The sequence below is a fragment of the Lepisosteus platostomus genome, chromosome 2 (assembly GCF_059453375.1).
Source record: "Lepisosteus platostomus isolate fLepPlt1 chromosome 2, fLepPlt1.hap1, whole genome shotgun sequence".
Lineage (NCBI taxonomy): Eukaryota > Metazoa > Chordata > Actinopteri > Semionotiformes > Lepisosteidae > Lepisosteus > Lepisosteus platostomus.
In genome coordinates this window covers 51684025-51699294 of record NC_142612.1, presented here as the reverse complement: position 1 = coordinate 51699294, position 15270 = coordinate 51684025, and positions in this window count along the sequence as shown.

Below are 15270 nucleotides of genomic sequence, written 5' to 3'. Positions count from 1 at the left end.
ATTATACGTGCATTTAATGCACCACTCAGCTCCAGAACCCCGGGCACAATTAAGGCCCACACCGATCCCGAGCCACAGAACTCTGGGTGCAATTAAGACCCAAACCAGTTCTGACCTTCAGAACTCCGGGTGCAATTAAGACCCACACCAGTCCTGAACTACGTGCATTTAATGCACCACTTGCTCTAGAACCCCGGGCGCAATTAAGGCCCACACCGATTCTGAGCCTCAGAACTCCGGGTGCAATTAAGACCCAAACCAGTTCTGACCTTCAGAACTCCGGGTGCAATTAAGACCCACACCAGTCCTGAACTTCACGGTAAGGGTCCAAAACCCGTTCAAAACTCCACGCGCAATTAAGGCATACACCAGCTTCGAACGCCTGTACACAATACCGCGGAACCCCTGCCAGACCAAATTCTGGGCTTACAGCAACCAACCCATTACATACACCGGTGCCTTCCCCGGGCCAAAGGAATTCAGAAACTCACGTTTACTCCGTCATCTCGGGCGATTCTCGCAGGGAGCAGAGATTTCCCAATCGGTCAGAGAGAGTCGGGACTTTTAAATAAAAGAGGAGTCCTTACCTCTTAGTTATGTGCGCGCTGACCGTCTCTCCTGCCGATGGGAAGTTCTGCGCCTTCTGGAGCATCCTGCCGACTACGCCAAATTTGTTGTAACAGAAGAAATAAGGTTCTTGATCCCGAGATGAAGTAAAACAGATGAGTTTATTGCATGCAAGGAACATTAAAGCCGAAGTCTTGTTTCCCGCAAGAAACAACAAAACCGAAGTATTGTTCCCCGTACTGTTACAAACTTTTGGGTTTTATACAGTTTTCTTCTCCGTTTCTGACGTCACTCGGTCTGATGGTAAAGAGGGGGGTTCATGGTATTTGGCCAGTTTACGATGTTCTGGGCAAATGGTCAGTTTAACATTACACCCAGGGGGGGGTTCCTAGCTGGCATCTGCAATCCTTATCAGTTAACCCCCTTTCCTGCCATAAACCCCAGCTTGTGACTTGGAAGTCTAAACCCCCTACAGAAAAGATTAAATTCAAACCCCCGTCTTCACATCTTTCTTCATTATTTTCTATTTTTATCAGCTGAAAAAAATCCATCTAATTTTAAGTTTTAAAAAACTGTGTTGTTCAGTCAAGACTGTCATTAATAAACATTAGTTTTGATCTTTAGTTGCTGCTTGAATTCAAATGCACTAGAACCCTATGCAACTATAAATTGTAATCGATGCTAATAATTTTTGTAGGAATTCCATGAGCTCAGATGCCCTCCAGGTGAGTGCATATTATACAGAATACAGGGGAGCACAATGTTGATAGTAAGAGACATGCTTATCCAGGTAATAACAGATTCAGACAGGTTTTGGTGAGAATATTTACCACTACAGCAGAGCTCTGGAAATTAAATAAAATCAGTGTTCTGTGAGGTGAGGAAAAGCGGGAAGGTGATAGCATAGTGGTTAGCTTCCTGCCAGCGCTGAGGCTGTAGGTTTCATTCAGGAACTGGGGAGCTGCTGTATCTGCCTGGTGTTTGTATGTTCTCCCTATGCTCACGTGGGTTTCCTCCAGGTGCTCCAGTTTCCTCTCACAGTCCAAAGCAATACTGGTAGGTTAATTGACTTCTAGGAAAATTGACCCTGCTGTGACTGTGTGTGATTGTGTTTGTGTCTGTGTGTGCCCTGTATTGAAATGGCATCCCATCCAGGGTTTCCCCTTCCTTGCTTGCTAGGATAGACTCTGGCTTCCCCTGTGATTCTGAATTGGGTGAAGTGGTAGGAAAAATGATGGATATATATATTGCAAACTGTAAAAAACTGCATGCAATTAAAGTAAAAATTAGGAGACTCTGTCCTCCACAAAAACTTAAGAAAAATTACAAGCGAGAGAAGGGCATTTGTTCCATCTAGTCTACTTAGATAATTGATCCAACCCATGGTATCAGCTTCAACAGCATGACTAGGCAGCTTAAACAGTCCTGGTAGCCCCCATGAAATAACAGAAAGCTTCTAGACAGAAACATCCTAGACAGAGGAATATGTTCACTTGCGTAGGGATTCCAACATGTTTTCAGGGACAGTTAGGCCAGCAATTCTGTTTTTTCATCATCAGGTTTCCTGAAAAGCTCTTCCCACAGGGATTGTGTAATGTCTTTAGACTCAATGGTTTTTCAATGAGTGTTAGCAAAATTCACAGCTGTACTCCACAAAACATTAAGTCAGCTTCTTTGTTTAGACTTCCTTTATTCCAAGGGTGCTAAACTGAATTTCTGAAAGCCATAGTGTCTTCTGGATTGTGGTGCCACCTAAGCAGTTCATTAAACAATTACCCTAATTATTTTCTTAATTAGATATACAAAGGATTGTGTTTTACAGTTCATTACTAAAAATGTACTTAAGTACAAATATGGTTACCTATAAACACCTTCAAGCCTGGTTAGAAGTATTAACAGTTTTTCTGCTTATTAAATAATTAGACCAGATACTGTATCTAACTGAAAAACTCTGAATAACACCAGGTCCTCCAGGACCTGAGACTCACACTGACAGCCCTGCTTTAGACACTCAGTTGCACAGCAAGTGTAAACTGGAAGCTAAACAGTTTGGAAGTCTGGACTTGCCATGCTGCTTTGGAATGGGGGCTGTGTCTAATTCATAGCACAGTCTCCTTAGAAGAAGCCTTAAGACTAATTTTGTTAGTGGGATGTCAATGAATTACATTAAAAATGAGTGTTCATGTTATCATCTGTGACCCATAAATCTGATTTTTTAAAGAATTGCTCATTCCATTTGCTCTAATTTGAAACAAACCAAATGGCGTAATTAGTAATAATTTGACATGCAACTTTGCATACCTATTTTCCACGATATATTGACAATGAGTTGAAAGCTGCGTGAAAATGTGTTGGGAGCTCAATGTGCTAGCTGCACAGGAGCATGTAGAAGTTAGTTCCACTGAAAAGTGGAATTTAGCTTAAAAGTAAAACTAAAATGTGAATTTTTGAATGTGAAAATGATGTTAACTTTATTAAAATGACAGTATACAATTATTTAAAAGTTTAAAACAGAAATGACCTGCAGCACAACCCTAAGCTCAGTAATTTTCAATTGTAAAACATGAAATATTTTTTTGTTTGGAGTTCTGGTTAGTTATTATTAATATCCCCAATTACTAAGAAGTATTTGAAAATGGATAGTTGGATCTTTAGTGATCTTTTGTGATCCTTCAGCCTGTTACAGTGACATAATCTCCTTTGAAAACATAATAGCAGCAATGGCACTTCCAAGCCAGTGCTGTTTGCTGTTTCAGAGCAGGCATTGTATGGCTCAGAGCCTAGACATTCCTGAAAGAATAGTCAAAAAGCCATCTATTCTTTCTCACATTGTGACTCCCACTCTGCATACAGGATATTTAAACAAAGAAAATTCAGAAAGGATGACAACTACCAAGTTCAATCAGTCTCAGCTGTCCTATATAGCTGTCCTATATCATATGCATTATTTTGATTTCAATTCCTCATGTTAAAGATGAAAAATATTATATGTAAGCCCCCTCTCTCCCTCACATTCATCTTTTGCATCCCTCCTGTACTTCATCTCCCCCTTTACAGCCACCCCTTGGTCACTCCTCATTGTGCATAGGGGTTCTAGCCCACTTGTAACTATGGCTAAAACATTCAATAAATATTCTCAATATGCTTAATTCCTAGGTGTTGTTATTCCCAGAGAAACACTAAATGGAGGACTGATATGGCTCTACTGAAAACTACACAAGCTCCCAGGTATCTGTCAAATCATTGTTGTTACCCAGCATGTCTCAGGTCCTCTGTCTTACTTTAGTACACACAGACCGGATGTTTGTTCAGTTTAAAATAAATTTGAGGATAGTAAATTTCTTTAAAAAGTGTAATGAAGAGATGTATTAAAGAAATTTGTTTTTGGAGCTGATGTACAGTTTATGTAATTAACAGCAATGCAACATAAGGCAAATAGCACCCCTTCAGAAAATAAATTAATAGTTTACCATTTCTGAAACTTTATTAGGGATCCATGCAGGGTTGAGATGGTTAAGCTGAGCCAATAAAATACACTAATGCACTGCAGTAACAGTCTGCTGGGATGTGCCATCAGTGCTATAGGTTGGAAGAGAGAAGCCTGTGGTGTAGAGTGAGTGTGTTTGAGAACACAGGGAGTGTATGAGATGCAGACACCCCAAATGACAACATTAAGGAAGCAGCTCTGTTGTTTAATGACGGTATCTCCATGGAGCACTTTTTTAAAACCTCTCACATTACGAGCACAGAGCATCAAAAAATAAATCATCAAACACCCCTACATTTCCAAAGCAGATGTGCCTTAATAGAGTGGTTACTCACAGGCTGAAGTGCCTGCAGGCCATAAGGTGAATGTCTTCTTTTCAATGCTTATTTCTCCATGCTACTTGGTCACACTGAAGCTGAATTGTTCTGTTCCAAGGACAGGTGTAAACTCCATCTGTGTGGCACACTGACATCTCTGTTGGTCTCTCTGAGGAAGACACCCAGGGCGCAGTAGTGGGCTGTGTGTTTGGAGCTATGAGTCACTCCCCATTAGGCCTTCCTCTCTCACACTCTGAACACAGCCTGTATGCGCCCACCTGGATGAGCTCGCCCCGTGGGCAGTGACAAGAATTGTCATAGGTTTTAACCAGAAGCAGACGTAACTACATTGTTTTCTCATAAAACAGCTTATCATTCTCAATGAGCAGAGGAATGCAGGAGCTCATCTGGAGTAGAGTTCAAAATTTAGCTCAGTCAGTCCTGGCTGCCAGAAACTGGGCCCTTTTGTCTCAAAGGTCTTGCTTTTTTTCTCCATCCAACTCCTGCCCCCTGCATATCCCCCTTCCCACGAAAAATGAAGTTACTTATGTCTCAGCTTCCTCATCTGATTGTATTTCCCTTTCTTCTGCTGCTTTCTCTCTGTGTTTTGAGAAGAATGTTTTGAATAATTTTCAAAAATAGAAATACAACTCCTTCTAAAGAGCCTTGAGAATGTGTTATTCTGGATATAAGGAATACAGGTGGCTGCATCCACCCTCACTTTGTATCTCAAGTAGGAGGTATGGCCTCATAACTGCTTTGCTGCTTTGCTGCCATATGGATCAGTTGACAATTTCACTATGGTTAACTTTAATTAAAAAAGTCTAAAACACACCAAAATCATGCTATACACAGTAGGAAATCATGGGGGTTGTTGTAACATTGCCACAGGCAGCTGTTACAAAGGAAAGCTGCACCACCCATCATGAAACTGAATATTCTTTAGCCTTTCTCTGGATCCCCTCCCACAGATATCATAAACTCTGCTGTTAGCCAGATCAAAAGGTTTCTGCGTTCACCACATTCACAACCATGAGCTTTCATTTTCCTCTCCTCACCTGAGTTCATGCTTCAGCAATGGTGAATGTACTTTGAAAAATTATGAAAAAGGACGAGGGATTGCCCAAAACTGATCAGGCACGTTAATCCATTACTTCTGTCTTTCCAGGCTGTGTGCAAAGAGATTTGATACAGCAGTAAATGTATTGTATGGCTATGCATTTAGATGTGGTAATATTACGCAAGATTTCAATTGCTGTGATTTTTTAAGGTTGTAATTTGATCAGCAACCCTGCAGCTAATGTACACCACAGTGTTGGTGAACAGGCAGAATAACATCTTGCAGTCTATGAACACAATCATTATTGCAGCAGACTTCTTTCACACATTTTATTTATGTCATCTTTTAATGATTCCACTTCCAGACTCCATTCTTCTAAAGTCGTTAATTCATTATTTGATCACCCAGCTCCCCTTGCATTGTGAACAACAGGACAGAAGCACCCTTTCCATTAAATTAGAGCTCAGTGGTCTTTCCCTGTCTTTGCCTCTACAGCTACAGGTGCATCCTTTTATGATGCCATGTGCCAGCATGGACAGTGTGTTCCTAATGTTATATGACGTAGTCCACACGGCTGAGCCCTGACAGCAGGCCTGGCTCCCCTCCTGCTTCGGCAGCAGGGGACAACTCAGAGCACGTAGCCTGCAGCTCCCAGAGTGTCCCACCAGAAAAAAGGGAAGAAGTGAGCTGCTGTCATTCTTTGAACGCTGAGCAGCAGCAGAAGGAAATGACTCAACAGAACCTGCTTTTATCACTCTTCCTTCTCTGTTGCCTCTAGCTCTGGAGATGATTTGGTCAGCCAGCATTACTTTCCCTAGCAAAGCATCCCACTGCCTTTAAAAGTTTCACATGCCCCTCTGGGCTGGTTCATTCACACCCTCAGTGAACACAGAAATTAAGACGTGTTTTTCTCAATAATATAAATAAACTGACTGGTCTTCTCAAAGTGCCAAAGGCTGTTCACTTTTGAGAATTCTTGGCTTAAAAAAGGAGTAGCATTTTGATAACAAGCTCAACTTTCTTTCATGCCTGTGAACTATACTGTACATTGAGGCTGAGAGATTTATTTGTTACTTTAAATTAGGTTCTAACTAGAAAACAGGACAGATGTCCACTCATTTTTAACTTTTCATATGTTCTTATCTATAGTGCCTATAGAAAGTCTACACTCCCCTTTTCACATTTTGTTATGTCAGTACCTCTGAGGTTTATGCAATGAAATTTTTTTTGTTGTTTTATCAACCAACCATTCTCAAAACTTTAAGAGGAACAAAATGTTTTTAAATAGTAAAAAGACATATTAATAATACAAAAACCAAAATATTATAATTCAATAAGTCCCCAACCACCTGTGTTAATATTTGTGAAAGCAACTTTGGTAGCAGTTACATCTGTGTGTCTGTGTGCACCTAGATTTCACAAATATTTGACATTTCTTCTTTACAAAACTGTTCAAGCTCTGTCAAGTTCTTTGGGAACTGTTGATATACAGCAATCTTCACGTCATACCACAAATTGAGGATGGTGCAGCAGGTTTTCCTCAATGTTTTCTAAATGTTATGCCATCCATTATGCTTTCTACCCTGACAAGTGCCCTAATCCCTGCCAATGAGAAACATCCGCATAATGTAATGTTGCCACCACTACCATACTTCACAGATTCCTCGGGTTATGTGCTTTGTTGGGTTTGTGCCAAACGTAATGCTTCACATTTAGGCATAAAAGTACTTTAGTTTTGTCAGAGCACAAACATTTTGCCATTATTTGCCATCTTTTCAGTATAATTAAATGCTTTATTGCCATTTCTTTCAGTAGAGGCTTCCTTCTTTCCATCCTGCTATACAGACCAGATGTTACGAAGCGTCTTTCAGGACTCTTTGCAGACGACACAATCCAGAAGGGAGTGAACACACACAGGGAGGAGACGAGGAACTGTACTAGTGGAGGTACCCGGGGGGCGTGATCCAGGCGAACTTTTCAAAAGGGAGTCCAAAGGGAAGTCCAGTGCAGGCGAAGGTCCAGAGCCGGGTGATAAATCCAAGATGAACAAAGCAAAGTTAAAAAATGGAGCGGGATCCGGCGAAGGGTCGGGGGGAAGAAAAGGGGAAGGGAACCAGGCGCTCCAGGTCCCAGGCTCGGCTGGTTCAGGACACCTAGGAGGCAAATGCCACCCAAGCCACGGACGTAGGGCAACTCAGTGATAGGAGAGCCTCCAGGCGTCCATGTTCCAATGCAGAGCCCAGAACAGAGTGAGCGTCTGGCTTTTAAAGGTGGGCTGGAGCAGGGAGCAGGTGCACAAAATCAACTAAAAAGTGAATGAGCTGGAGCGCCCTTAAGGGGGAGGGACTACAATCCTGACACCAGATTTGTGGAGTGTTATGCTGCCTTATCCAACCAAGTTTTTCTGTTTTTGTTTTGAATTAATTTTCTAAAAAAATATACAAATCTTTTTTGCTCCTTTTTTTAACTAATAAGACAACACATGGTGAAAATTTAGAAAATTAGGTTTTTTACAGACACTTTAAATCATCTAGTTGGACTAAGACTGGGAAAGAAATATGAAGAGACCAAGTACTGGGTTTCATGGTTTAGCAGTAATTTCTATGCTTTTGGGTCAGGATGTGGACAGAGTCCAGAGAGCAGGGAGAGGATGTCCAGGACTCTCGGGGGAATCCTGCAGATTAATTAGGTATTTTTTAACACAAGATTGCATCAAACCTGTGAGGACATGTTCAATATGAACAACTTGCAAGCAACTGACTTAATGAATTAAGTGAGATCTTAAGAGGCCTTAAGAGGCAATAATACATGAGGGTTTACTGTGAACTGGATGTTCTCAGGTTTTTATCTGTAACAAGGGAAGAGTTGTGGTGATAAAATTATTATTCAATGAGATTCTAGCACCTGTGTAGATAGATAGTTTCCGAGGTTAGGAATATTGGATAGACATGCTGAGGACCAGGGTTTTCAAGCAACAATACAATTGTGTTACATTAATTCCCATTTCTCTGAAGCTGAGACTATTTCCACTGGGTCATTGGCTGAAAAATGTATTTAATTCTTTAACTGAACTGCTGATGTAGGGACTGCATAGTGACTCATCCACCCACACCAGGAGGAATCTCAACAAGTGTCCGGTGATCGCCACCCCATCCCCCACTCCCCATCTGCCCTTGATCCTCAATCTCCTTACTCAGGTCCCAGCTATGAGCCTGGGTGACAGTGTAGCGGAGCTAGTTCGGATATGGTGACGTCATTGGCCTCACTGCGCGTATCAGGGACCTCAGCTGCCTGGGTTGAGGGAGGTATCCTTTAGCTCATGCGGCTGGTTCCCTGTTGCGTTACGCCGGAGACCCAGGTTTGCGCCCCAGGTGTTGCGGGATGTAACGGGGTGGCGGAGGGTATGAGGCCGTGCAGAACTGTGATGGTTAAATTGGTGCCGTGACCCGGATGGGAGTGTCCTTCACCAAGGCGAAGTCAGCAGGGGAGGGTATAGCGGCGCTAGTTCGGATACGGTGATGTTATCGCCCTCACTGCGCGTAGCAGGGACCTCAGCTACCTGGGTTGAGGGAGATCTGCTTTACCTCATGCGGCTGGTTCCCTGTTGCGTTGTGCTGGAGACCCAGGTTCGTGCCCCAGGTGTTGCAGGAGGAAACGGGGTGGCGGAGGGCACGAGACCGCGTGGAACCGCGACGGTCACAACAGGCAGGCTGGGGCATAAGTGAGCTGCACAGCGCCACCTACAGAGACGAAATACTATAGCTGTTCTAGTAAAGCTGGTCTAGTACTGGTCTACTACAGATCAGATTGTACAGTTAGTGTAAGTCCCAAGACCTAGACTGTGTCCAGGGGCCTTCACTCCTGCTCTTATTATTTCTCCAATTATTTTTTATACGTCCTCCGAATTTCAATTCACAAATTGCCTGGTGCTTTATCACTTTGAGAGCTGTCACTCAGAGAAATATATGAATATTGCAAAGTGTCCGCTCAAATCTCAGTGATGGAGGAACCCCAAATCTCATCACTCAGGAACCCCCAGTAGTTGTCCCTAACACTTTTAAACTAGCAATTCAATGGGTCAGGCTTGAACTTTTTGGGCCATGGAACTCAACCCACACTCTGAACTTGTTTTTGGGTCACTGGGTGAGCACTCACCTTCCAAATTAAAGTGTCCCTCAATAAATCCCCATAGTACTGCCTCACCATACTCCAAGTTTCACACCTGATGCTTTATTATTTATGTCATGATTGTGCTGTACTGTACTCCTTTATTCCCTCACATGATTTTATTTTGTATTGTACTTTCGTACAGCTCAGACTGAGACGGTGGTACAGCGGTTAGTATGGCTGCCTTGAGGTGCTGGGGCCCTGGTTCAATTACAGACCTGGGCTGCAATCTGTGTGGAGTGTGTATGTTCTCCCTGTGTTTGTATGGGTTTCCTCAGGGTGCTCCAGTTTCCTTCCTCAATCCAAATACCTACTGGTAGATGAAATGGCTTCTGGGAAAATTGGCAGTACCATGAGTGTGTTTGTGTGTGCCCCACATGGACTGGTGGTCTGTCCAGGGTGTGCCCAGCCTTGCACCCATTGCTTGCTGGGATAAGCTGTTAGTAGTAAGCAGTTAGAAAATGGATAAGTTTCCTGCACTTTGTGTTCATTGGTGTTTTGCATCTCTTTTTCTCTTCGGATTTTCACTAATCTAAATATTTTGAGTTCTTAACATACTTGATCTCCCCACTATGTGGACATAACACACCTTTGCCTGATGCTTTATCACTTTGAGAACCGTCACTCAGAGGAATATGTGAATAATACAAAATGTCTACTCAAATCTCAGTGATGGAGGAAGGCTACATCACTCAGGGACCCCCAATAGTTGTCCTTGACACTTTTAAGCTCTTAAACTATCATGAATGTGGACCTCCAAGCACAGAAAGCAGTTTTGTTCTTCTTTAGAAAGAGAAGACATTTTAAACAAATAAACACTAAAAAAAGACGAGATGTCCAACATGTGCCGATGGCCCCTTGGGACATGTAGTGAAAAGAATCGTGGGAACTCGGTGGGGGGTGCTCGGGGAAAAGGAAACAGGCAGATGTGTCACTATCTTTTGAAGCTGCAGAACTCAAAGGAGCTATGTGGAATACAGTAGTCTAGAGATCAGAGCAGGGATATTATAATAGGGTACCTCTCTTTCTGGTGAGACTGCATTGCCCTGGGCTTCTGTCTATCAGCACTGTGTTTTTTGTCCTCCCCACATCAACAATCACAAAAAAATACACACACATGCTGTATAAATATAGACCTCTATTCCCGGACAGGTGGGGGAGTGGCAGCTACTGTAACATTTACTGTATGTCATCCCCTTCTAAACAGGCCGACGTCAGTGAAAAGTGAGCACCAGATTCCATCGAAATGTGGTGAGTAGTAAACTTTCAGCCCTGCATCATACCTTTTTTCATCAGGACTGGCTTTATCCAATTGCCTATTACAGAGATGAAACAGCACAGACTTGGAAAGGATTCACATACAAATTGTTCTTTGGCTCCAGAGTCAATTCAATTCCAAGGCAAGAAGGTATAAAAACCTGGGTATAGGTTAGCGGAAGGAAATTACATCTCCTGGATTAAACACTCCACCCTTGGCACTCTAGGAGAAGGGGTGATGTAACTAACTTAATTTGAATTGAACCAATAAAACTGTCTTTGACCAAAAAAAAAAGTTTTTGAGCAGGCTCAAGTGTTCAGCTGTTGAAAGCCCCAGACAGCTATCCTACCCCAATGCTCACACCCTGTCATCCTGTCGAGAGATCAGTGCTGCTCTCACAGCCCTCCTCCACTGGGACTCCAGTCTGTCTCGCTGGCCATCCGGAAATTGCAGCTGACAGCAGACTCTTTTTAGTCTTTAAAGGTCAAAAGTACAAACTGTTGCATTTTCAAAAATACATTGTCACTGTATCCATGAAGTCTATGCCTTTCTCATAGGAAAGTGAGAGGTCAATTCGTGAAACAAAAACTTATCATAATTGAATATAATATACTGTACTTAGTGTCCATGCCTTTTTATTCTGAAATTTGGAAGCAAAGGTGAAAATCTAGCAATCGTTTGATAACAAGGTTCCAAAAATTCCAACTGAGAACAGAACTCTTAGGCCTCATTCTCTGCATTGTTTAAAAGCTGTTAAAGATAAAAGTTTTTATCTAGTATCTGTGCACACTGCTGCAGGCTCAGGGGAGAGTTATGATTTGTATGTGCCATTCTCTTTCTTCACAAGACACCTTGAGGGATTTTTAGAAATAGATATTTGATTATTTGTAGATCTTCAGAAATTGAGTGCTAAGCATCAACTAAAATCAAGGAACAAGGAAACTGTGTGGTAAGTAAAGAATATTGTTGCAGGCCACGTGAAATAGAATAGGATCAGAAAGAATGTTTTAAGACAACATCTACAACCTCATGTAAATCATACATCACAGATGTACAGCTTGTATTGCTTCCATACACTAATAACCTGTGAATCACAGTTGGCTCCTGTTTATCAGCCCTGTTCTCACAAACAAATGGTAACATTATCTATATCATGTCTATTCAATAAAATGTCAATGCACCTGCTATAAAAAGACTCAATCATTTTCTTAATGTATTTTTGAATTTTTTGAAACAGTTAGTAATGTTTGTTGATGCTTCATATAGTGACATATATTATAATTTATTTACACACTCTGGGAATCCATATTTCATTAATTCTTTGATACTTGTGTTACTTTGACAACAAAAGGACCTCCTGCCACCATTTTCTTGGGGCCAACTCCTCTTTTGTTGGTGAAGATTCCTAGTCCTTTGCTTTGAGTTAGCTTTACAAATCACCTTTCAACCTCATAATTGGATAGGGCCTTCTTGTGTCCTCTTTCTGGCAAGAATCAATTCCACACCTTGAGCATATTGATGATTAATGGTACGGTAGATATTGTGTCTACCATCTTGCAATTTTCTTATAGCCATTACTATTGCTGAGTTGTGTGGATCAAAATTATCTTTCCACTAGATAACAAATGGTATTGACTGGATTACATCTGTGTATAGCCTTCTTAAGTATCCAATGACAATCAAGGTGAATTTGAAAGAATGAATTAATATACTTCATGAGATTTTGTAAAACTATCATATGATCAAAATATGGAAGAATTACATCTGGAACATTTAGGTTTTACATGTTTGGAAGTTCTGAATACACTTGAACAGTGTGTTTTTACATGTCATTATTCAACAGATATTTGCTACCATTTGTGAATTCAAAGTTTTGACCTTTATCTTTCAAGTACCCTATTTTGAATACCTTATCAGATACTATTGTGAGGATGTCAATCAATAACAATGATATTTTATCAACGTACACCTTATCTGGACCCATTAAGGACCTGCAAAGTGTTGCTGGTACCCCTGGTATAAGTCATCATGAAAGAGTGAACATGTTTCATTAGATTATCTAAGCATTAAAATGGAGCCTAGTTTCCAGCCTAGTAAAAATGTTTTTTGCCTTTTCTTTCTTCTGATCCTTGAATTGCACACATTGGATCAATCAATAGCATCTCTAACCTGTTGTGGGAGTGCTGAGTGCTCTGTTGTTATAAGGTGTATTAGCCTGTTAATCCCTAAAGCCTCTCTGCAGCAGGCATCTCCAATAGATCATGTGGCCTTAATACGACTGGTGCGACCCAAGTCTGCAGCTGCCAGTTATACTCCAGCCTGGCAGGTGGGTGTGAGTATCACAGCCCTGCAGGCGAGAGCTCTTGGAAGCTCAAACCCTGTGTGTTTGAAGGAGCTGGGTCATACAGCTGTCCTCTTACCTTGTGCCCCTCTGCCAATTAACGTACCCGGTGATTAGGGAGGTTGGACGGAAGGGGGGCATGCAGGTGTAGAGACAACGCGCCATTCCTGCATGGAGTAAACAAGCTGATTTTTCACAGACAGGCCGCAGGCAGGCCTTGGTAATCATGGCATTAGCAGGCACGATTGACACTACACACCTGAGCAGTTCGTCACCACTATTATTCTTGTACAGCAGGTGAGCAGCCCTGCAATTATACCCCCTCCACCCCTCCACACACCGCTATACACATATGAAAGACCACTGTGCACCGCCTGGTTAATTATACTGCAGGTCCCCCCAGCCGTCAACACCTACACACACATCCCCTCTCTTGTCTGATCATCCTTATTAACAACCCCCTCCTGCCTCCTCCCTTACAGTTCACAGACACACGACTGGGTCTGCAGGGGCTGCTGCTCACACACACAGTCACAATTACCCAAACAATGGCCTGGGCGGGCCTGCCACCTCAGATTGGAGCCGCCATGAACAGCACACTTGCCAGGTGAGGAGAGGAAGGGAGAGTAAGGGGGACCTCCTATATTTCCACGCCATTATGGCAACTGTCTCCATGAGAAATTAAATAAATCGAAAGCACAGCTAAAACCATCTTCTAACTGAAAAACGTAAAAGCCAGAAGGACAAGGCAAACGTTCCATTGCAGGCTGGAAGAATAAGCTTAGGGAAACAGGACGTCATTACTGGCCTTATAAAATACTTCACTGTCAGTAAACAATCCCTTCTATGGACAGTAAAATGCATGGTTTACATGATTTATCACTCTCCTTTCCAGCTGACTCACTGGCCTTACTTTTTCATCAGTCAGTGAACATCCACAGGTAGCTCTCAGTCTACCACAGTCTCAGTATATTAGGCCACGGACCTCGAAAGAAAGGGAAAATATCTCCATCAGCTCACTCTCTTATATCATGCTAAACAAAATACTTCTGTCCAAAGTTTCCATTTCAGCTTTTAAACCCTCCTATTAAAGTTAGTCATATGTTTAAGAGTTTTATTGCAGCTATGGCTGCTAAACTAAAGAGAAAGTATAAAAAGGAGGAATGTCTTCCCAGCGCGGAGGGCAGAAAAAGTCAGAGCACACTTTGAGTGTGGGAGACCCTCAAGGTGGTCACCTACATACCCTGTTCACACACTTGCTTAACCAAGACAGTTGAGTACAGTTTGGTCTTCATGCCTGGTTTATCAGTATCATAAAACTGTATTACTTGGAATTTGGGGCATTTATCTTGAAATCTTATCTTGAAATGAGCTCTTCACCCCACTGCCCTCAGGCAAGAGATACAAGAGCATACGGACACTTACCACTAGATTCTTCAACAGCTTCTATCCACAAGCAGTGAGACTGGCGAACACTTTTAGCCATCCCCCTCGGACCACACCTACACCATCACCATCTACCTCTTTATGATTTCTTATCTATTGCACATCTCCAGTCATTGTTTACACGTCTGTATTGTTTACATTCAAACTGTCTACATGTTTACTTGCACATTGTCTATTGTTTGTTTGTACATTGTCTTGATGCACTGTTTGCACTTTGTCTTGTTTTTTACACTTGTTTTACAATCGAGAGACTTTCTGTGAGTAAGAATCCCATTGTACCAGTACCAGTTACATATGGCAATAAAGTTCAAGTTCAAGTTCAAGTTCAAATAAATAAATGTACTGGCCAGTTGACTTGGACAGTAGGAAGGAAGAAGAGTGGTACTCTTGCAGCAAAGAGGAAATGCCATTATTAATATTAAGTACTATGTTGATGGCTTTATAAGCTAGAATTGTAGGAAATTGTTCCAATACCAGGTAAGGACATTTGCGAGGGAACTGAACTTTGACGGAGCCAATTGTCACTTCAGATTGAGAACTGGCAGCAGAACTCTTCTACTGATTGATCAACACTCTGCAGGAAGTGGAAAAAGAATCCACCTCGTAAACGAGACAAAATATGGTCTT